Source organism: Micropterus dolomieu, linkage group LG10 (genome assembly GCF_021292245.1).
Source record: "Micropterus dolomieu isolate WLL.071019.BEF.003 ecotype Adirondacks linkage group LG10, ASM2129224v1, whole genome shotgun sequence".
Taxonomy (NCBI): domain Eukaryota; kingdom Metazoa; phylum Chordata; class Actinopteri; order Centrarchiformes; family Centrarchidae; genus Micropterus; species Micropterus dolomieu.
Window position 1 is genome coordinate 1309596 of NC_060159.1, and position 23768 is coordinate 1333363.

Here is a 23768-nt window from a genome sequence, read left to right on the forward strand (position 1 = left end):
ACAGTGGCAACAAAAGACTGGAAAAGTTGTGAAATGATAAAAGAAAACACCTGGTGAAACATCTCACAACTAATTAGGTTAACCGGCAACAGGATAATAACATGACTGGGTATAAAAGAGCATCCCAGTTTTTTTGAAGTAAAGATGTGGAGGAGTTCACCACTCACAAATATTTCAACATTAATGTCTACAGTACATAATATCAGTAGAAGATTCAGAGAATCAGTAGAAACCTCTGTACGCAAGGGGTAAGGCTGAAACCAATACTGGATGGCCGTGACCTTCGGGCCCTCAGACGACACTACATCAGAAACAGACAGGATTCTGTAGTGAACATCACTGCATGAGCAGAGGAACACTTTCAGAAACCACTGTCTGTGAAGACAGTCTTCACTGCCAACACATTCTCCACAAAAGTTGAATCTCTATCATGCAAAGAGGAAACCGTATATAAACCAGTTCCAGAAACGCCGCCTCCTTCTGTGGCCCCGATCTCATTTAAGATGGACTATGGAAAAGTGGAAAACTTTCCTGCTCTGATGAGTCTAACTTTCAAATTTGTGAGGAAATCATGGGATAAAGAGGAGAGGGACCATCCAGTTTGTTATCAGTGCACAGTGTAAAGGCCAGCATCCGTGATGGTATGGCGGTGCATTAGTACACATGGCATGGGTTACCCATGCCATGTGCACATGTGCACTAATGCACATTTGTAAAAGCACCATTAATGCTGAGCAATACAGATTTGGAGCAACATTATGCTGAGTCCTGGTGCTAAACTGGCCTGTCTGCATTTCTGACTTGTCACCCATTAAAAATGTTTGCTGCATTATGAAATGTAAAATACGACCAAAGAGACCCCGAACTTTTGAGCAGTTGAAATCTTACATCAAGCAAGACCGGGAAAACATTCCACTTTGAAGATTCCAGCAGTTTGTCTTGAGTGTTTTTAGAAGGAAGAAATTCTTAGAAGAAATTTTGTTTCTATGTACAGCGTTGAATATATCATTTCTTTTTTACAGAGTGAAAAATATCTTGTAATTCTTCTCACCTTCCTCTAGCCCCATGCTTTCCAAACTTAGGGTCGGAACCCAAAATGGGTTGCAGGCCCATTTTCATTGGGTAAAAAATTCATAACAATGTTACACTATGTAAATATGTGAATGAGCGTTGTTTTTTTGCTACACTTGTTTATTCAGCTCAGATGCTGTGTGAGGTTTGCTCTCTCTCTTCTCCCTAACCTGATCTTCTGTCCACATTTTTACAAAATGTTTATGTCTGTATAGATGCTTCAATGTGGTTTAAGGGGTTTTTAAATTAATAAATTGGACAGTTATCTCCAAACGAAACATGTGTTGATTCAATTTTTCACAACATACTTGTGTGAATGTAGATGTATTTTTGTGAATGTGGGTCCCAGTGAGACACCAGATTTGTCTTTCAGGTCTTGAGTTAAAAAGGTTTGGGAACCAGTGCTCTAGCTTTTAGAGCGCATAAAGGCCACTTTGGCCATATTAATATATAATTGGTCTCTTTCTTCTTTCAGATTTGTCAATTTTAATTCTTCCCCTACTGTAAGAGTGTCTTTGCTTATTAACGTATTTAACTATTTTATAGTTTCTATTTCTTTGATATGTTTGATCGCTAATTCTTTGATTTTAAATTTTGGACACTGTTCATTTTGATATGATCCAAAATGTCTCCAACAGTTGTTTCCACGGATTTACAAGAAGTTGAATCTTTCAGTGGATTACAATTAGGTTTCCAATAACCATGTTTTTTTTTTTTCTAGTGCAAAGGTGATGACTTTCAGACCTTGGTGTAACTATGTAATGTTTCAGAATCAAATTGCAGAGTAGAAGAGAATAATAACCAAAAGGTCAATTTGACATTGTAGCGAACCAATAGCATTGCTACATGTATAGTCTTTCTGGTAAGGACGCCAGACATCAATGACACTGAGTTGTTTACACACACACACACACACACACACACACACACACACACACACACACACACACACACACACGCTGCTTTAAACTGAATTAAGAGTTACACTGGCGGAAAATCTATCTCAACGCCAATAATAAAATGAGCATTTTGGTATTTCTTCTTTATCTTTAATTCTACTGCTATGTGTAAACAGGTTTTTTGCTAAAGCATTGTTGTTATGTCTGTAAATTTTATTTACCACCAGAAGCATATTATTTATTCTAAGAACTCGGGTAACCCATACACATCTGTATCAATAACCTGGATAATTGTTGGCATATAAACTATGAAGCTATCCAAGCAGTTAACAAAGACACAAACCAGGCTTGAGTTAAACACTCTCATGCTGCCACCTGCTGGTAGAGAGGGGAAGAGGTAGCGGTGACACGGTCTGTGTGGATAAATACCCAATATTAAACCTCAGGTAATCAGCTAGGCTACTACCTGCTTCCATCAGTCCAGGTTTTTTTCTTAACGTTACCCTGGTATGACGTAGTGCTGGCATTATATCTGCTACGTAGCAGAAGGGTGTTACAAACTCTGTTTCACTTTACAATTTGTTGTAATGGGACAAATAAATCTTCCTTGTATCTTGTATAATGTTACAGAATGGCCATTCGATACGCTTGGCTTTTATTTTTTAATTTTTACTTTTTCTTCCGGGTCACCTGACCCACCTGTGTACTTTTTCTTAATGTCTTTCTACAAACGGAGAAACGAAAAAAGGAATTAGCAAAAGCCACATTCGGACCTAGCTGGACTTTATTCTTCTTCCCTTTTCATCAGCGGGTCTGTTGACATGCAAATGAGACAGAGGGAGGCGGCGGCGGCAGAAGCCTCCGTGTTTTCACTCCGCACTGTCCTCTCAGACAAACAACATGCACTACGCGGGACTGTCGGTCTAGCTGACGCCGTCTCCGTCCGAGCCTTTGTGTGACCATTTGTGTTCGAGGTTAGTCTGTTTATTTTTCTTCTTCTTCTGTAAAATGTCAGGGTTTACATGGCTTGTTTTTGTACTGCGTAACGTTACACTGGATGTGACGAGCCCTGCATTGCGTTTCTGCTGCTCTGACTTTCATGCCTCCTACTTTGAAACAAATCACTGCATTATTCAGATTATGTGAGCTAGTTAGCGCCAACAGTGACTTTTATGTAACTAAGTTACAGCTTTATATCAGCCTGTTCTGAGAGATTTACTGGAACCTTATCATGAATGGATTTGGTATTTGTGTCATGAAAGCCCTGTTGCTGAAGTACAGCTACTTAATTCCCTAACTCCCAGACATGTTAGCCTATCTGGTAACCAAATGGTAAATTTATAGTGACTTAACTTTTTTTTTACTTTTAGGTATTGCTTTCAAACTTAGAGTATGTTTCTGTGAATTCCCTACTAGTTAGAAATGACTTTGATCCCCAGTGTGCTTGCCATAGACATTAATATATTTTCAGTTTATTGTTTTATTGTTGAGCTGAAATGCCTCTCTCAGATGTCCCTTAAGAAAACTACTGTATTCATCTGTCTGTGCTGCTCACTATTGAATTACATGCCAAGATATTCCTTCAGTGTTGTCATTATAGTCACATAATTCCCCTGGGGAGTTAGTGATCTACTGCATAAATGTTTAACGGATTTTGGTATGTACTGAGTCCTGTTAGGCTAGTAGTGTAGCTAGTAGCCTTCATGAAGTGCATTCATTTGAATGGGATTTGTTTGTAAGGCTTCAGGGTGACGTCAGGGTCCAGGGAGTCTGGAGGGATACAACAAGGACTCTTCACTAGAAATTAACCTAGTGAGATAATGTAAAGCTTGTTTTCACTTTCTGTTTTCTGATACCTGTAATATAGACTGACATAATCAGTTTGTATCCTGAAACAAAAGTAGTCAAAATCAATGAAACAGAGTGTGAGATATCCAGGTCTTTGCTCTTTTACTCACTTGAATGGGTTAAAGGTTCGAAAACACTGGAACTTACGCTTCCTGTTATGAAACTCTAGAAAACCTCTTAAATTAACACCTCCCTGCCTGGGAAATATAGTAAAGTAGTACTCCTAATGCTGAGTGAATTGACTTTGATATGTAAAAAACCCCAAAACAGTATAGTGCCCCTTGAAAAGAAGAGCCACGACAATATAAAAGGTATGACATGAATTATTTACCAGCATAAAACTGCAGTCAGTAACCCAGTGCATGGCATGCTGGTTTAGTTTGATTAGTTATACTACTTTGCCTCTAAGAGTTATTGTACATACTTACCATTTATTCAGTGTTACTAACTGACAAACTTTGGTGTTATTTATAATATGCACAAGTTACATGTTTTAAACATGAAAATTCTCAGTTATTCTAAAGTCTAAAAGCATACAAGGAATGCACTCTTTGCTGCAGAAATGTGATTACTGAGTTATTAACAGGGCTTATTTATGTCTAGTTTAGTACTGATCTGAACAAAACAGCAACAGAACTCACTACAGAAACAACACCATAACATAAGAGCATTATGGTCCCTTTGTCAAAAAGCTATTGAATTCAGGTGAGATTAAGTTTCACTGATGATTCATCCCTTGTTCTTGATTCCCCGTCGTTCCACTGTGCTGTTTTGTTAAAAAGCTTGGGTTTTCACTTTCCAGATTTGTAATTTTGCAAGTTTGAGGAACCGTTGAGCCCTCCATGCGCACCATTCTACAAAATGCTACTTTTTCTTAGTTCCCCATGGGTTTTTTGGTGCTTTCCCCCTGAATACTGCGGCATACTTCAACGTCATACAGGACGCCGTTGTCACACAATTCTTATTCTGCAAATACTCCCAGCAACGTCAGACATTAATTAAACGCAGTACAACAAGTACACTAATTGTGCATGGATATGCCATGTAATCATGTGGAGACAGTGTAAAAACAGAGGTAGGTTGTCAGTAGTTGTTTGTGTCCACGCCCGTGTGTGTGTGTGTGTGTGTGTGTGTGTGTGTGTGTGTGTGTGTGTGTGTGAGAAAGGTGGGGTGGATCATTGGACCTCTAAAGATCAGACAGCCGTCTGCAGTGTTGGGGGAAGGGGCAGTGTGGGTGTGTGGCCTTCACAAGCCTAATGGCCTGTGAGTAAAAACAGTTTTTCAGTCTTGTCCTACGGCGTCTTCCTGAAGGTAGACGTGTGAATAGGTGTATGCATGGGGGTGACTACTGTCCTTAATGATGTGGGCTTTTTTGCTGCTAGCTAGGTAACCTAGCTATGTTCCATGCATAAATATCTCATCTGATGTGTTTTATCCAATGACCCGTGGTCCTTTCATCATCTACACATTTTAATGTTAGCTTCAGTAATGTTGAGAGAAACAGTTAGGATGGGACTTTTGGGTTTGTGGTCTTTTCAGATTCTGAAAACTGGTAATTCCCATGATGCTTTGTGAGTAAAAATCAATGTTGTTAAGAATGTCTTGTTTTTACAGTTCATTTTGACCACAAAAATATAAAATCTAAGACATAAATGCTGTGTATTGGAGAAATAATTTTACTTTGGAATCAGATTTCCACTAGAGATGCAGTGATTGCATATTTCCTGGCCAATACAGATTTTTGTTCAAGGTCTGGCCTGCTGATTCTGAGCCTACATCCACACTTTGTTTAAAAATGGATTTTTAAAATGGAAACGATCTCCGTCCACACCAGCACTTCAGCTGCGTTTCAGAATTGCGTGTGTAAATTTGCAGAATCGGAAATGTGAGACTGCTCGACCCGATCATGGCCGACTAAGCCAAAAACACCCGCCGATCGATTGGTGCATCTAAATTACGCATAAGAATTTTAAACCCAGCCGCAGGAGGCAGTTTAATTGGACATAACTGGGCACACTTTTTGTCATAGACACTTCTAACAATCTAAACCTGTAAGTGGGAAAAACAAGCACTTTTAGTGGACATACATTGACAGTGCACAGTTGTCTTAAGGATTACATTCAACCTTGTTTGGCAGCTGCCGGCTGCAGCACTCTCACTCAGTACTGGACCAGTTTCAAGAATTGTTGTTCCCATTAGTCACTTGGACACAAAACCCAGGGAAAATAGGTCCAGGTTGAAAAATACCTAAGTTTCCCTTTTGCACACTGGCCCAGTTTTTTACCCAGAGGTGCTATCAGAGTTTAGCCTAATGTTACTAGCTCTGACAGAGTGGAATGCAATGGGCCCAGTGCATTCTGGTTGTTGTAGGTTTTCTAGCTTTTGAGCAAAAGGGAATACCACAGTCCCTTTTCACTGTTCTCTCATACATATTTTTATTGCATAGACAGCTCAGTTTTATAAAAATACTGTGTTTCCAGCTGTTAAATACCTCCTTTATTTTTTTTTTTTTTTACAACTCAGAATTTCTCCTTAGTAATATCTACAATAGCAGTTACATATGATACACTGTACTCTTCAAATTAATTGTTGACATCTGGGTCAAGAACCATGGGCATCATCAGTTAGGTTTTGGGCTTTTTCATAAATGTTTTTTGTTTGAGTTACTGGGAAAAAAAGACTATACAAATACAACAATACAAGAATGAACCCTTACTTTTTGGTTGATCACATGTAACAGATGATGAGCGGTCCCAAGTAAACATTGCTTTGTTTTGGCACCCTTAATATAAATAAAAAATTTTGTACAAATAACAGTAAGTCAAGTTTACCTTTCTTCTGTCCTCCAGATAAGTTTGACTAACTTGACTGCATTTTAGCACAATAATGCATTCAAAACAAATACATTTAGCAATAAACTAGAATTATACTTTATAAGAAAATGAGTGGGGCCATATTGTAAATTTAATGGCCAAATGTGGTGCTACAGGGGTTTTGTGGTAAGAGGTGGTGAACTCAGTAAGGCACCACTAAATGGGTAGAGGCATCTTTCTGAGGAGCACAAGGGGCCTTTTCTGCTCAATGCTCCTGGACAATGAAACCCAGCCCGGGAGGTGATTTTGGCTACCAGACTGGCAGTATTTGGTCTTCTTTGTTGTACAGCTGCATCCTTCAACCCAGCTGCACTGCAAAACATGCTTATTAAACCAAGTTAGCACTATTTGTAAATGCTCTGTATTTGTATAGTGCCTTTTCTAGTCTTTTCGACCACTCAAAGCTTTTACACTACTCACGCATTCACCATTCACACACATTCATTCACTGAGCCTAAGTGCTCAAACAGAAACTAACATTCACACACATTCATTCAGCCGCCAGGGGCAATTCGGGGTTCACTTCGACAAGCAGCCTGGAGGAACGGGCAACCCGCTCTACCTCCTGAGCCACAGCCGCCCCAGCGTTTTGACCTAAAACATAGTCCGTGAGATTGTTTGTAGTGGTGCTCAGATGACATCAAATGTCAGGCCAATAGTAGTAGGAGGCCCAAAGCAACAAAAAGCTGGTATTTCTCCTGTAGTAAAGAAATGTTGATCCTGTCCTAATTATTTCACTTCCTCATTTGTGGTGTGGAAGGTTGGTGGACCCAAATGCAGGACACTGGAGTAAAGCAGGTGCAGTTCAAAAAGGTTTAATACAGGCAAACAAAATGCGAGCACACTTACTGGTAGAGTGGCTGATAAACAGAGTCCAAAATAAAACAAGGTAATCCAACAGAAATCCAAAGTCCACAGAAATAGGGAAACACAACGGGCAAGGCAGGGAAAAACCACTACAACACGAGACAGAGCGTAACACACTACAATAACCGGACAAAGACTGAGGGGAAACAAGCAAGCATATATAAACAGGGTTAACGAGCTGGGTGGGGATACACAGGTGAGAGACATGAGACTAACGAGACGCAGGCAGAGAGAGCAGGGGAAAACGGAGAGACCATAGACAGTATATTACTGGACGAAGCCACTCCGCTGATTTGAATGGAGAGCAGTAATAACAGCAGCAATAAAATACTACTACAGGGCTACTTCCTGTTGGCACCAGCGTCTACTGCACATGATCGCGCAGCATAACCGTGGTTTAATGACGTAGAACAATGTCAGAAACACCGTAATTCTGGTAGCTGCGTAGCTGCACCAACAAAAAGTTTCATGGCTCAGTGTGTTTGTCTGACTCAGGTTGAAGTCCATGTGTCCGAAATCCCCACTCATTCAATACTCCCTACCCCGTATGTAGGGAGTTGTATATAGAGCACTATATAGTGAGCTCACTCGCATTATTAAAACAACACTTTCGGACACTACCCCGATCGTTATTTCGGCGCTGTTAAGTATGTCATTGCTGTAGGACAGTCAGTTTTTCTATCAGCGTGTGTGATCGGACACAGCCTGATTGAACTAAGATACGAGACAAGACAGATACTAAGTAACTTAAAGATGCGGATGAATAATAATAATAATAATAATAAAGGCTACACAGAGACTAGAGCAGAATGAACAACATCAGATTAATTAATGAAACTGGCAGAGAACATAAATAGACACCTAGCAAACAGACAGAACTCAAGCATGATGGTACATAAACTAATACATGAGACTGGAGCAGGACTGAAATCAGGAAAATACCAAAACACCAGCTGACAGATAATAACCAGATAAACAATAACACACTAAAGGTAGCAAGCAAACTAAAAACTAAGTCTAAACTAACACAGCGAAAGGGATTCTAACTAATAAGACAGGGCGGCTAAGGGAGACAAGATAACAGAACAACACAGACCATGAAGACTGGATACAAGACCACAGACTATATAACAGATACCCAACTCATAAATGAATAAACTCAGAGAACTAAACGGAACAGATAACAGGACTAACATGCAGATACAAAACTAAAACACAGCACTCAGGACAGGATCGAGACACATATTGTTAATTATTATTAGTGTATTGTGGTTGTTGTTGTTACTACTGTTGTTAAAACCATTTTAAAAAGCACATAATTGAATGACAAACAACATATTAATTCCCATGGAACAAAAAAGCCAGGTGAATAATAATTTTATTTAATTAATTAGTGAATGTTTTCTTGGATGGGCCACTTAATAATTAGGGGGTCTGGGTGTCCACCCCTAGAAGATTTTGAGCATCAAAGAATTAATGTCCTGCATTCTGTTGAAAATTTCTGCTCTAATGGTGGAAATGTTTTAATTTTGTATAAAGGAAAACACAAAATTCAGGTGGCAGGTGACTATTCAAAATCTATCAATAGAATATAATGTAGTGACGCTCTCAGGCATTCTTTATTGCTTTTAAATGTGTTTCTCCTGTAGATCATCTTATTTAATATCAATCCTGCTGAGTCATGATTTAGTCTTCCCTCCTCTGTGTCTTTGTTTGGGGAAGTAACCTCTTTAAATGTGCATGTGGCACCTTTTTACCACAGTGATAGATTAATTCATTTAAATTCAGTTAGAAACTCCTGGACTTTATTAGCGCCTGTGTTTCAGCAGGTTTTCTGCTCATATTCAAAACTTTCTGTACATTCAGAATCTCAGAATCACAGAACTGGATGAGACGAGGAGGTGCTTATGCAGGTGGAAAACGAAACTAACCCACAACGCCTGTGATCAGGCAAATCCACATGCTCCGAAACAGAGCAAGGCTGGCATCAGTTTTTAACGTTACATTTTTATATTGAAACTCTACATGTCCGTTGTGGGACACAAGCTGGGCTGTGTGACTCACAGCGCGAGGTGGGTCTACTTCACAGCACTCGCTGATGTTGCTGCAGGTGCTGGACACTGGATGAAGTTGCTTTCAGGGGGGGAAGTCTGACAGCAGAAAATGCTGCCTTTTTTGTAAATGTGTAACCACTGCGATAACAAGGCATTCACGGTGTATTGCTCAGAGAAATTAACGCTTTTCCACGGTAATGCCAAGAAAAAGAACGTCCATTTTCCAGAGTTAACACAGTAAACGTCATGTGGGTAAAACTTTACAGATGAACTTACCGTGAAGGCAGCAGCTACTGTGCCACAAGTAGCTGATTGAAACACTGAAGTGAAAAATAATTACAATTCATAGTTTTTACGTGACGTCACGTTCCAAGGGGAACGCTCCCTTGGATGGCAAAAAAAGACTATTGTTTTCTGCTGCCCGCCATCTAGGAAGTAAGTGAGAGGCTATGCTGTTACTTTGAGTTTGTGACTTTTGTGTTGCCAAAATGCTGGATAGTTGTTGTGCTATCGGATGCACTAATCAACGAAGTAAAGTCTAAGGTTATTATAGTTTTTTCATTAGTTTTTATTTTTACTTCGTTTAGACTTTTTGATTTCAGTTTAGTTTTAGATTCGTTTTTAATGTGGGTCTGCTAGTTTAGTTTTTTTAGTTTTAGTCTTTGTCGCTGCAGGATGCCAAGCTCGGTTCAGTTTAGTTTAGTCCGGTTTACTGTTTTGTTTTTTTTCTCACAAAACATTAAAATACAAGTACAATCATTGGAAGTAATGCACACTTGTGAAGATAGTGGAGGCTCCCCTTAGAGCCACAAACAACAAATCCCTAGCACCCTGAAGGCAAGTAAAATTTAAACCTTCAAAACATCGGTATTAAAACAAGGTGAAGCACAAAGAGACAGTTTGGTTAAGATATCAATGAGCACAAAAAACACACTAGCTGACATGCAGTAAACATAATGACCAGCAGGCACGTTAACCCAGCGCAAGGGGTGCTCACAGTCAATGTACTAGGGACAAGTTCACTTGCCAGACCATCAGAACAAAACAAAACAAGGAAAAACCACTAAGACAGTGACTCACTACCTGTAACCCAAACTAAACAAAACACAACTCTATACAGTTGTTGCATTCATATTATTTTGTACACGTATGTACTCCCCGACTAAGTTAGCCTCCTTAGCCTTAACATTACATGGAGCTCTCCTCGTGACAGCGGTCGCCACCTGCTATGCTGCGGTCAGATGCCGCCCTGACCCCCGCTGAACTGCCTGTCCGGGCAGACTAACTACCCTGTAACGTTAGTTCCACAAGCTTCATATCAACTCGAAATGTAGGCTAATGTAGGTCCTACAAAATAAATACATAAACGAAAACTAAGGACATTTACTCTTCATTTCATTATCTCCGCCTACACCAGGCTCTTGCATGTGCCCCTAAAAACAGATAAGCCTACGTGCAATGAGAATAATTATTTATGAGCAGTGTGGCAGTAACTTTTAAGACAATAACCTACTAAGTTAATACTTAGCATTAACAAATTAGAGACCAATAAAGATAATTTTGCTTGCACAAGGATACACAGAAATGAAATGGCTGTCACTGAATTTAATATTCGACTAGGGGTAAAATAGTATACTATTATATGAAATTATAATGAATGTAGTATATCATTGTTATACTAACAGTATACTATTAACTAAACATTACACAGAGGCTTGTGGATAGAGACCCAATATGTGCTGCTTCAAGCCTCCTCTGTAGAGCAACACGCTCCCCTTGTTCTGTTTTACATCTGTTTTACTAGTTATTGTTATAAATATTGTTTAACTTTATTCAGTGTGTGTATGTATGTATGTATGTATGTATGTATGTATGTGTGTGTGTATATATATACACACATACCCGCGTGTGTGTGTATACAGGCATTTAAACAGGTTGACCTATGTACTATGTATTTAGATGGTAAGTAGGTGATAATATAGCTGTAAATATTTGTCCCACATTCTCTGTGGTATTTATGGCCCATTTTGTCCCCCTTAAATGCTTCAGTCAGCACATAATCTCTTTGGTTTACTGCTCTACTGAGCTAGCTAGCACTGAAACAGATCTTGGGATTAGTGACTGGGTCAAAGTACTGTTAAATCTGGTTTTGGTCTCTCAGTCCCTGACTAGTGCAGGATAGACAGATGGCTGAGTTTTGAGGGAAATCTAGGGGTGAATGGGGGTTGAGAGGGACCTTCCATTCTGACCACACACATCATCTAGTCCTGTTACTGATCCTTCACATCTGCGCTATGAGGGGAAAAGCCCTCCTGCTGGGAAAAGAGCAGCCAAGGAAAAGCTGCACTTTCTGACTCTTACTGTGTTGTTGGTCCTTCTGCAGTCACATTTAGTAGTTTTGCTTTTTGGTGATGTGATAAGGGAAAACACCAGCAACACTCCAACCAGAATGCTACTCAAAGAATTATTAGGGCCCAAGCCCGGGTGGCAGCAATACCACCTAAAAGAAGGTCCACAGGGAAAAAAAGGCGTGCACTTTATATTGAATATTTTCTGTGTTTATCTTACCCTCACACTGCCATTATTTTTGGAAATACATCTCAGCTGTAGAACTTCTGTATTCCTACGCACAAGATTCAAAATTCAAGAAGTTTGTCATAAGCACAGTAAAAACTACAAGGGCTTAGACCATTACTTTACATGTATCCTTTAAAAATAAAATTGTAATTATGTTGATATATAAATACAGGATTCCCACGGAAAGTGAAAGTGAAACTTAAGTCAGTCAGTCACAGTCCTATGACGGTGGTGTCGTCCGCAGACTTTGATCCTGGTGTTGGTCTGGGAGGATAGGTGAAGAGGGTGTGCAGCATAGTACAGCCCTGCACAGGCCTCAGATCTAGGCCCTAGCCCGGCACGTGTCCAACAGTTTATCAGAATTCTCAGCCCAAGCCTGACTGGTGTCCATATTTTTTTTTCCTCCTCCCCACAGCTTACTGTTGCAGCCAATATTTCTTGTTTAAAGTTTTTGTTTTTTAAAGTGACGACCAAGCGGCCAGCGGCCAACAGTGAGTTGACAATCAGTTTAGCCTCTCAAATCAACACTTGACTTGCCTAAAATATACTCCATAGATATAAAACACTTCAAACATATTACAATGTTAGTTTAAGTGTTTATTATCACTAGTAAAAAGGTATTTTTGACAGGCTGAGGCAGGCCGCTGCTCCTGCTGCTGCTCGCAACGCCGTGCAAAAAAACCCCATACAGGTTGTCTTACCTAACACCCAGGCTATGCATCAAAAATCAAGGCTTCACTGCAGAACATCTTGGTCAATCCCAAAGTCCAATCCCAAATGAAAAAACAAGAAAGCCTACTAATGCTGAAGCGTACAGCCAGAGGCACAGCCACTTTTATACAGAGATCCCACAATAATTGTGGAAAGAATATCTGCCAATATGCTGCATTCGATTATTCACTGAACAAAGGTTTACCATAATCCAGCAACCATGTGTGCTAGTGAGCCAGCTTTCCGGAACCAGCGGCGTAGACAAAGACCGCTAAGTGCACAGCACCGGCATGTCGGCTGTGGATTTTCACATCTTTCCCTCTTTTTTTACTACTAATGTTATCGGCTCAGAGGCAGATCAAATCTGACTCCCCATTTCCTAGTAACTTTTATACAGTGCAGCGAGCCAGCATATTTGTGTAATACTCACGGATAGGGATGGGGATCGTTAATTTTTATTGATATTGATACCCTTATTGAGACTGCTTAACAATCCAAGTCTTTATCAATACCACTATCGATACTTTACTATTATTTGGTGACGGTTATTTGGTAAGAACAGACCCAACGGACATGAGGTAGGCCTGCCCTGCATGGTATGAGGACAATATTCAATGTGGGATAACGTTGAGATGACTTATCAGTTGCAATAAATAAACATAAATTGAAGTGTGCACATTAGCTGCCTTGTTGTTTTAAAATTATTTATAGGATTAGAATTTAATGTTTTAAATACATCTAAATGTTCTTTCTAGACTAGCAACATTAATGTTTACAACAGTAATGTCAATATCTGACATCACAATCCTGAGTGATGTTTAGAAAGAATAAAAAAACTCAGTCTGTATCAGTCCCTCCTCCTCCTCCCTGCTGTTATTGCCTGCAGGTAAGGTTACCTGGGAGAAGGAGGAGCAGCTGGTTTGTCTCAGCCAGCAGCTGAGTTTACAACAATGTGCCAGATTTTAAGACTACAGACCAGTCTGTGCTCCACACAGACAGCTTTCTATTTAGCTTGTATGTAAGATTTGGCTAATGCCAAGCTAACGTTAGCTGTGCTTGAAAATAACATAGCCTACAGGATGACAGACGGACAGAGATCATTTAGTTACAGGCAGGTGTATTGATAAAGTATTGTAATTTTACTCGGTTTTATTGCACGTACTTACAGTAACGATTGTAGTTGTTGACAGCTCGAGTAGTTTGGAGCGAATCCATAGTGTTTCAAGATAAATCAGATTTCACGCTTGAGACATAATGTTACATTATAGGACCCGCAAGTCTCAATAGCAGTATCGATAAGCTCAGACCTTATTGATTATTGGGTTTTGAGAAACAGGGTCTTTTTAGAACCGGGTCTTGATCCCTATCCCTACTCCTGGAAAATAGTGTGAAAGCGGTGTGTCTGTGTGTGTGCCTGTGTGGTTATAAATCTTAAGTCTTTCTATCTTTTTTTTACCACCTTCAGCTTATCCTAGTTTATTTAAATTGATGGATGTCTAAAACACATAAAGGAATAGCCTAATACAGGGCCGATGTCCTGTGTTTGAGCTATGACGTGAAAATTGGCTCAAAGCCCGGCTCCGGGCTGAAATGCAGGGCTCTACTACATAGGGCTCAGCACGCAGCCCTGGGGGGTCCCTGTGCTTACAGCTCTGATGCCTGATGTCTGGTTTCCTACTCTGACTGACTGAGGTCTGTCAGGAAGTTTAGCACCCAGTTACAGAGGGAAGGTGTAAGTCAGTGAATAGCATTGTCATATGTGTCCTTAGCCTCCAAATGTGTGAGAACTGTATGGATGGCAGCATTGACAGCACCCTCAGTGAACCAGTTCAGGCTATAGGCAAACTGAAAGGGGTCCGAGGTGGCTGGTATCGTCTTTTTTTTTGACTAACTTTTCAAACACTTCATTACAATTAGTGTAAGTGCAACAGGATGATAGTCATTTAGACATGTTACAGTGTTCTTCTTTGGGAGGGCCATGATGGTGGTGGCCTTAAAGCAGGTAGGCACCAAGGCTTGAGAAATGGACAGGTTGTAAATGTGCGTGAACATGTCAGGCAGCTCTGACGAGCCAACCCTAGCCTAAATACCGCTAGCCGCTGGAATGCTAGCAGGGCAGGGTGTTGAGCAAACAGGCATGGACATAGGGTGGAGATCAGGCTGAAGACTAGCTGGCCTCATTCTGAGCCCAGCGTGAGGAACACAGGAGGAATTCAGAGCTGCAGGGCTCTTTTCAGGAGGTCCAACTCCAAGACCAACCTTGCCACACCTGGAGCTTCCTAAAACCAGGGCTTTTGGTCTAGAGTCTGTTCAAAAGAAGCAATTGACAGCAGTCTCTTGTGACAGTCCTCAGTCAGGCTTAACTCCACAAATAATACCAGCTGCCTTTGCAGGTATATGCTCTTCAGAGTTATGCACACCAACAGGGCCCACTGGGGGTCAAGCAGGAGGCCGGTGGCGACGGTGAGACCTCTCCAGAGGTCTCAGCAGAGGTCGCAGATGACGGCCAGGACCGGTCAGGAGGCCGGCGTAGGAGGCTTGGGACCGCAGGTGGCAGAGCTGGGCTGAGGTCCGAGGACTGAGCAGCTGGGCTGAGGACCACGGACTGAGCAGCTGGGCTGAGGACCATGGACTGGAAAGCGGACTGGAGGCCATGGACAGGACAAAATGAGCTGGAGTCGGTCTGACCACCGACGGAGACTTCGGAGCAGGTGTTGGTCGGACCACCGACGAGGGACCAGAAGTCGGTCGGACCACCAACGAAGACCTTGGAGCCGGAACCAGCGGGACCACCGCAGGGCTGAGGTCCACTGACTGGACGACTGGGCTGGAGGCCATGGACCGGATCCGAGGTGGAGGAATCGGTCTGGCCACTGAATGTGGGGCAGGGGTTGTTCTGACCATCGACGGAGACCTCGGAGCTGGTGTCGGTCGGACCTCCAACGAGGAACCAGCAACAGGTGTCGGTGGGACCACCGAGTGGAACCTGGGAGCAGGAGTAGGCCAGGGATCGGGCAGGTGGCTAGCAGCGCTAAATGTAAATGTAAATGCTCCGTACTTGTATAGCGCCTTTCTAGTCTAGCGCTTTTACACTACATCTGCATTCACCAGTCACACACATTCATACATACACTGAGCCATACATACACATTCACACTCACTCATACACTGGCGGAATAGCCGCCAGGGGCAATTCGGGGATCAGTATCTTGCCCAAGGACACTTCGACACGCAGGATTGAGGAGCCAGGGATTGAACCGCCGACCTTCCGATTAACGGCCAACCCGCTCTATCTCCTGAGCCACAGCCGCCCCGCTAGCGGGCTGGGGATCAGGCGGCTAGTACCGCTAGCAGGTTGGGGAACGGACTGGGGGCTAGCCGCTGGAATGCTAGCAGGGCAGGGTGTGGAGCAAACAGGCATGGACATAGGGTGGAGATCAGGCTGAAGACTAGCTGGCCTCATTCTGAGCCCAGCGTGAGGAACAGGAATTCAGAGCTGCAGGGCTCTTTTCAGGAGGTCCAACTCCAAGACCAACCTTGCCACACCTGGAGCTTCCTAAAACCAGGGCTTTTGGTCTAGAGTCTGTTCAAAAGAAGCAATTGACAGCAGTCTCTTGTGACAGTCCTCAGTCAGGCTTAAATAAAAAGTCCCTATTTATGTAATGTTACTATGGTGTCTTCTATTATATATTTAGAGAGCAGGGCAGCTGATGGCCATCAGAAGCGACTATATACATCTGTATTATTCTCTACAGTGTATATATTTAACACTAGCCAGTACGGATGGAAGAAAGGTGTACCTTTTAGAAAAGACGATGATGACTGAGGACATTCAGGGCTCCAAACGAACCTTCTCACCACCATCCCAATACTCACATGGGGAGCGCTATCAGCCTCGTGAGTGCAGGTATCGGTCGATGCTGATTATCTCAAAATGACATGATACTGGCCGACTGATTAATCGGTCTATCACTAGTCCAGGTGGTGAAAAGCAAGCTAGTTAGCTGCTACGAGTCACTGTGATTTTACCTTCTGTATTATTCAAAACGCACAAGCAGTAAGTCAGTCTATAGTCTGACCAACACAATATTACATAGATTAAACATACATTGTTCCTTGTAGGCCAGGCCTGTGTTAAAATGAAATTAGGTGATGCATGGATTATTATTATGAGCAATGGTGGAGAAGAAATATCAAATTCTAATAATATGAGAAAGATCATTTGAGAGTCAAGTCATGGCATTAAATAATATGATATATCATCAGGTCGGCCTACAGACCACAAGAAAAACTAACTCACCACAGTGTGACACTAACGTTTCTGTAGTGTCAGCTTCTGTCATGCTTAAGGCCATTGTACAACAAGAAGGCAAGGTACAGCTTAACGTGCAAAGTTGATGCGTTCTCTGCAGACTGGTTTACTCTCGCATGTCATGTGACCAGTGTGTAATCGCAATCTTTCACAAATGCAATTAATCGTTGGTTAGTTTAATATAAAGCAATGCTTCATAATCTACAAGATCATCATCTTATTTTAGACAAAATGTGTTATTGCGGTACATATTGTGGCATAGCCGAAAAATATGATGATATTATTCATGAGCCATATCACTGAGCCCTAATACAGCTCAGAGGATGTTTTTTTTTTCAGCTTGAGTGGATGAGTCTTTGTCTGATTTCATCCTCTGATTTTGTAGTTCCCCCGAGCCCAAGGTCACTAGGTTTAGTTTAACCAACTGAAAAATAGTACATTTAAGAAGATGTAAAACAAATCAGCAAATCCTCACAGTGACAGGGTAAACCGAAGCGCTTTAGCAGGCTATCCACTTCCTCATAGAAGTAGAATTACATCTAAGTAAATAATTTTTCCTTATGTAAAATAAAAAAAGGTGAAACATGTTTACCTCTGTGTTGAAAGCTCATGCAGAGCACCACGGGACTGTATAGAAATGCAGAAGTTCTTTATGGAGCTGAGTGCTCATACAAACAAGAAAAAGATTGACCAGATAATAGAGAATGTACAGCAGGCAGTGCTGAAGTTGAGTTTAGTAAATTCTGCCCTGCTTCATTGCACAAAGGTAATACAGATTTAGTTTTGAATGTTTCCATCCTCAGATGGAGTTGCAAACTGCAGTGAATCTTGAAATCCTGAAATCCACTGAGTCCCGCTGTGTGGCTTTACACTTGCGCCACAGTTTTATTCCGTCATCTGTCTGTTGTCAACTTCCACTAGCGTCTCAGAAGTGTTTCAGCAGGGGAGCGTGTAGCCTGTCCCACGTTACTGACTTTTTAATTGGTCCTTTTGGTGTTTCTGCAACATTCTCCACAGCTCTCTGTTACCCAGTTTTGTTCTGGTGTCTGTACGGCTGCATACCACAGGGGAGCATTTTAGAATCAGAGCGTTTCATCTGCCTGATTTTGCTGACAAATTTAGATTTTCTGGTAATCAGTACTTGCTTTGCTACTGCTACGTATTCTCTGTGGAGTAGAGAGCCGCAGGCGGAGACTTTGCTATAGGTTTTTAATACAGAATAGGACCTTTCATTTAATGCTAGTTACCTAATGGACATTGGAAAAAATGCATGACAACATTCCTTTCCTGACATGTAGGTTGAAGAACGTGGTACACTTATTAAGGTATTGTACATGGCACCATTACACAAACTTCAATTTGGCCTTAGACACAACCACACAGAGTGGAGAATAACTTTAAAGCTCCCTCTTTACATGCTGTCTTTGTTCTGACCAAGTGTGTTCATGTTTGTGCATGCAAGATATAATGGTGCAGATCAAAGAAACTTACACCACACACACCTTTTGTTATCTAGTATTGTGAATTTTAGTTAGAACTCTTCAACCTGCTAGTTATTGATAGTCAGTTACTGTTATTAATTTAATTATTATCAGAGTTCCAAACTGATAGTGTAACTAGCTATTGATGCTCTTAATTCTGATATATTTTATATATATATATATATATATATATATAGATATATAACAGCAACATTTGATGGAAATAATTTTCTCTATTTCTCATTGGTTGCTATTTGTTATATTTTTCAGTATTGTTAATGCAATAGGCAATGCAATATAACATAGGATATTTACAACTATAGAACAACAACAGAACATATTGGATACTTTTAAGTACTGCAAGTAATACGGTCGAGGGATTCATTCTGCCTCAGCATCACATCTATGTGCTGGGTCAGGCCAGAGGACTTTGTCCACATCACATGCAATGGTGGAAAAACCCTCTTGTGTGCTGGATCCAGCCTTAAAAAGACTCCACACCTTTGTCACCGAAGGCCATTGTCTGTAGGATATTTTCCCTGGTATAGGGGTTTCCCAAACCATGAAGCCGCATGTCACATTACATGGTTAAGCTATGTTTGAGAATATGATGAAAAAATGTCTTTTAAGATATATATATATATATATATATATAATATACACTTTTACATCAGTATAGGCCTACGTGGCAGTCATGTCCTCAGATGTAGTTATTGTAATTAACTAATATCATCTTCTACAGATGTTTGAACTTTGGTATTGGATAAAGTGGGAAAAAGTTTAATAAGGGGAGATGAAAATTACTACAACTATTAGTACTTTATTTCCTTACATTTCACCAGTGTAAACAAACGCACACAGGAATTGTAGTTGCTGTAGAAGGCGGTATTCAGTCACACAGAGGGGCACAGAGCAACGTTAACAAATGCCAACTGTCATTTACAACAACATTTTTTCGAAACATGAAATGGCAGCGAGAAGCAGGTTTATTTTCTTTACTTTTAATTTTTGCTGTGTGGCAAAGAAGTTACCAGGGGAAACTGCTGATTATGATACAGTGTCACAGCATCAACGTCATGTCAAAAATCCCCACAATGTACGTTTGCTAGAAAACAGTGTTCACCATGTAGACACCGTCCTATTTTGTCAAGAGCTGGAAGCTCTCCTTTAAACTTTACATGCACGTATAATTGCCCTAATTTTAGTCTTCAACTAAGGTGAGTGCCAATACAGAAAGTTTAATTGTGAGTGAGGTAGTGCAGTGTGTCACTGCAGCCATCATATGATCACATCCCTTAGGCTAATGCTTCTAGCAGGCTCAATACCAAGACATTGTGCAATGAACTGTTTGCAGTTCTGCAGCAGTGATGAACCCTGATGAGCTCAGCCATCTGTGGGCATAATTACAGGCTACACCAAACCATAAATATCCTGCCTTACCCCACATTATCTAACAGCTGATTAAGTTTCCACTACATTGTTGTTGTTTTTCCCCCCTGCTACTTCATAGGCTAGCTTTCATGGGCCTCTGTAATCAAGGCTTCTCTGTATGTTACTATACCCATTACACTGAATTTGATTTAAAAATTTTGGTCCACTAGATTTTCATCCAACAACAAATAAAACAAACGCCCCTTTTCCACCACTGGTACCAGCTCGACTCGCCTCAATCACCTCTGTCGAGGTTTCAAGAAAACTAAGTTGAGCGGAGGCGATACTAAAATGTGATGTGAAAACACAGCAGACTATTGATTGGTTGTAGAGAATCGTCACTATTGATTGCATCATCATTGCACGCAGGACAGAGGCCAGCAACAGAAAGTTTTTTCATTTTACAATTTCGTATGTTATTTCATCACTAAATCCATTTGTGAGAATTTTTGAGGCGAGAAATCAACTGTTTAGATATTGACAGTTTTATGAAAATTGATGGTGGATCCGAGTTGAGGAGCTCCGCAAGTGCTGCCTAACGAGGGGTACAAAAAACATTTTTAAGAGATTCAGTAGGGCTTTCTGCTAAAAAAGTCCAGGTTTACTTCTGTTCTTGAGTTCCAATGTCAGTCACTTCCATGAGGTCTTAAGTGTTGAATATAATAGTATAGTCCTTTTGAGCTTTGCAGTTTTTTTTATATTTTATGAATGCATCTAGTTCCCTCATAAAGACAGGGAAGAATGTTTTAGAGCTAGTAAATTTATGGTATACAATAATTTATTAATACATTTATGGATATGGTATTTGACAAGTAAGAATAACAGGTTTGTGTATGAGATATAGTCTTTTCTTATCTTCCCTGAAATCAAAAACACCAAAGAAAACATTAAAACAGAAAGAAACATCCGGAATGAGATGAGTCTGAATGAACTCCAACATATGGGAAATATTTTCCTCTGCATTTTTACGGAAAGAACACTCACTCAAGGAAAGATTTCACTGGGTAAAATCAGTGGATCAATTTAAACAAAACTTCTCTAACTCCACATCCTGATTCCTTACAGGATTTATGCTGCTCCTATAACAGCACCTGTCACATAGATGATCTTTCAAGAACAAGGAGAGGAAGCTAGCAAAGCGTTTAGTGTTACACAGAGTGCAAGTGAAAACATTAGTAGCGTATTGATTAATGATCATGGGAAATTTCAGCAGCGGTGTTCATAATCACAGACTTTTTGACAAAATGAGTGTGGTTTTTCGTATAATTCTTCGGATGTTCACAGTATGTTATCCAAAAGACCGAGCCAAGTAAGTGAGTCTGGATAAAGTAGGAACAGGTGTGTAGATGGGTGGGGCAGTCAGGTGATGGGAAAGGGAGGGGAAGTCCCAGGACATCTGGGGTATGGATGGAAAATGGCAATGAAGGGTGCTGGGGAATATGGAATGTGGCTGGAGAGGAGGGACAGAGAGACAGACTGACAGGTTTTCAGGATACAGATGAACTTTGTATTTTACTGGAGGGTTGTACTCTAAACAACTTCAAAGTAAAATAGTGATAAACCATTTGTCAGTGGTAGGTAGAGTGAAATAAGGGGTTCACCCTTTGTTGATTCTTTAGTGTCTAAAATGTCCAATGTCCATTTTCATCATTTTAACATTATGTTGTAGCACTCAACAGGCGTTTCTTCAGTAGTAGAAAAGTATGAGTGAACCAATTTAACCAAACACTGCATACATTAAACATATTATAGATATATACAGCTCTACAGCTTCTTTATTTTTTTCTTCTTTGGAATTTGGGTCAAGTAGAAAACAACACAGATATGAATCAGTGTGACTGCATGAGAAGGCGGCTGTTTCTCAGGAATGAGCAGGTTAATAAGTATTCTCCTGGGCCGACTCTGTGAGCGGTGTGAAAAGCAAGGGCTTGGCATTTCTTGTTTTTGAGTCCTGAGTTCCAAAAGTTTGCACAAAAGCCCTGTTGCCTAGCAGCGTGTGAGGAGCCTCACTGCGACTGCCAGGCCCGCTTTGTGTGTGTGGGTCTCTGACTAAACAGGATCTTCTGGAGAATCAACTGGAATGCAGTGCCCCCCCCCCCCCCGGTAATCTTATTCAGTTTTTAGCCAGCAGGAGGGAGTCATTCAAATGTTACTATAGTGAATTAGCACCCTTTAAGCTCAAGTAAATTGAGGTTTTTCATGCATTGTCATACTGGGTGGAGGATTGCTTTTTTTATTTTTATTTTAATATATTGGGAGGTAACCTGTTGCACCCAGTAGATCCCTCACACAACCTTGACAAACTATGCATCTTTTTGAAAGTACAAAGAGACAGCAGTTACAGTATTTTGTAACAGGACTGCTTCCAGCGCGGAACAGTCAGTCTGTAGTGGGTTTTTACCTTTTAGAAAAATAAAATTTAATAAGTCCCTCTACTCTACCTATAGCCTGTACGCCAGTCAGTAAGGTCAAGAAGTGCCACCGGCGACTTCTCCCCTGTGCATAGCTGGACAGTTGTAACATTGTGGCAGGCATGATTCCACAGTGGAAATGTTATTTTTTACAGTTGCCTACAGTGTAATTGTCATTCCTTTTACACCCCGGAATTTATGGATATGTGAATACCTGTGCAGTTTTGTTGATTTGTACTAAAATGTTTGGTATTTCACAGCTCTGATAATTAAATTGTTGGGTATTTGTTTTTTATTTTGGGATTCGAATATTCAGGATGTTTTGCATGCCTGACCTCCACTCACAGCAGTGAACGTAACGCTCCAGTTGATTTCAAAAGGAAAAATAAATGAATCCCTCAGGTGTGTGGGAGCACTTTAAACTGAGTGATGACATCTGCAGTGTGGCAGTTATGTCGTTTATTAATTTTACAATTGCTTTATTTCATTACAGATCAAAACAGTCAGATAGCCTACATTTTATCATTAATGCAGGCTAAAACAAACAAACAACATAATGAACACATTTAAATAATTATATTAGACCTATTGTAGAAGAAGAATATTTACCATAAAACTTACATTAATAACCCAAATAGTCCCAAATAGCTGCCTACCCGTTTCCTGGCCTGATGTTGGAACACATTTTGACAAATACGCAGGTCTCCATTAAACGCCTGGTCTGGTTTTTATAGAAGTTCTTTGGATGTATAAAACCTGTTAAACCCTGCAGGGTTGCCCGCTTTAGCTGCTTCTAAGCTGCTTCTAAGCTGCTTAGATCGTTAATACAAATATTAATGTTTAAGCGTGATCACTATGATCAATATGTCAGTATGGACATGCTGCACATCATTAGATCGGTTAGATCCTCCACAATTCAATCGTCGTTCGTTTAGCGGAAACAACAAGACCCAAAGTCTAATTTATATAGATTTACCGGTGTAACCGGCATGGTACAAGAGATGAAAAGGAAAAAAAGAATCCTGAATCCTGTCATGTGAAGTCCATTGCTGTCCGTCTGCTAACTTCTGCCACACTTCTCTCATCCTGCACTGCGTTTTCGTTACGTTGCTGCCTTCAAAATAAAAGCGCATGAGCCGTCTGTCGGAGCTAGGTCAAATGAATGAGGTGTATTTGATTTTATTGGATAATAATAAAGTAATATTCTGTTTGAAATAAATAAACTGGTTCATA

At 40.7% G+C, this 23768-nt stretch overlaps 1 protein-coding gene across 4 annotated transcripts in view; it reads left to right on the forward strand.

Annotated features, from left to right (window-relative positions):
- Positions 1 to 2684: 2684 nt before the first annotated feature.
- The window catches only part of ankrd6b (ankyrin repeat domain 6b), a 59230-nt gene continuing 38146 nt past the window's right edge, over positions 2685 to 23768 (forward strand). For 2 of the 4 annotated variants that reach the window (XM_046060656.1, XM_046060657.1), the window contains exon 1: positions 2688 to 2944. The gene's annotated coding sequence lies outside the window, so the exon portion shown is untranslated. Of the gene's footprint in view, positions 2945 to 23768 lie in introns of all 4 variants that reach the window. The other 2 variants (XM_046060652.1, XM_046060654.1) reach the window with 2 other exon arrangements.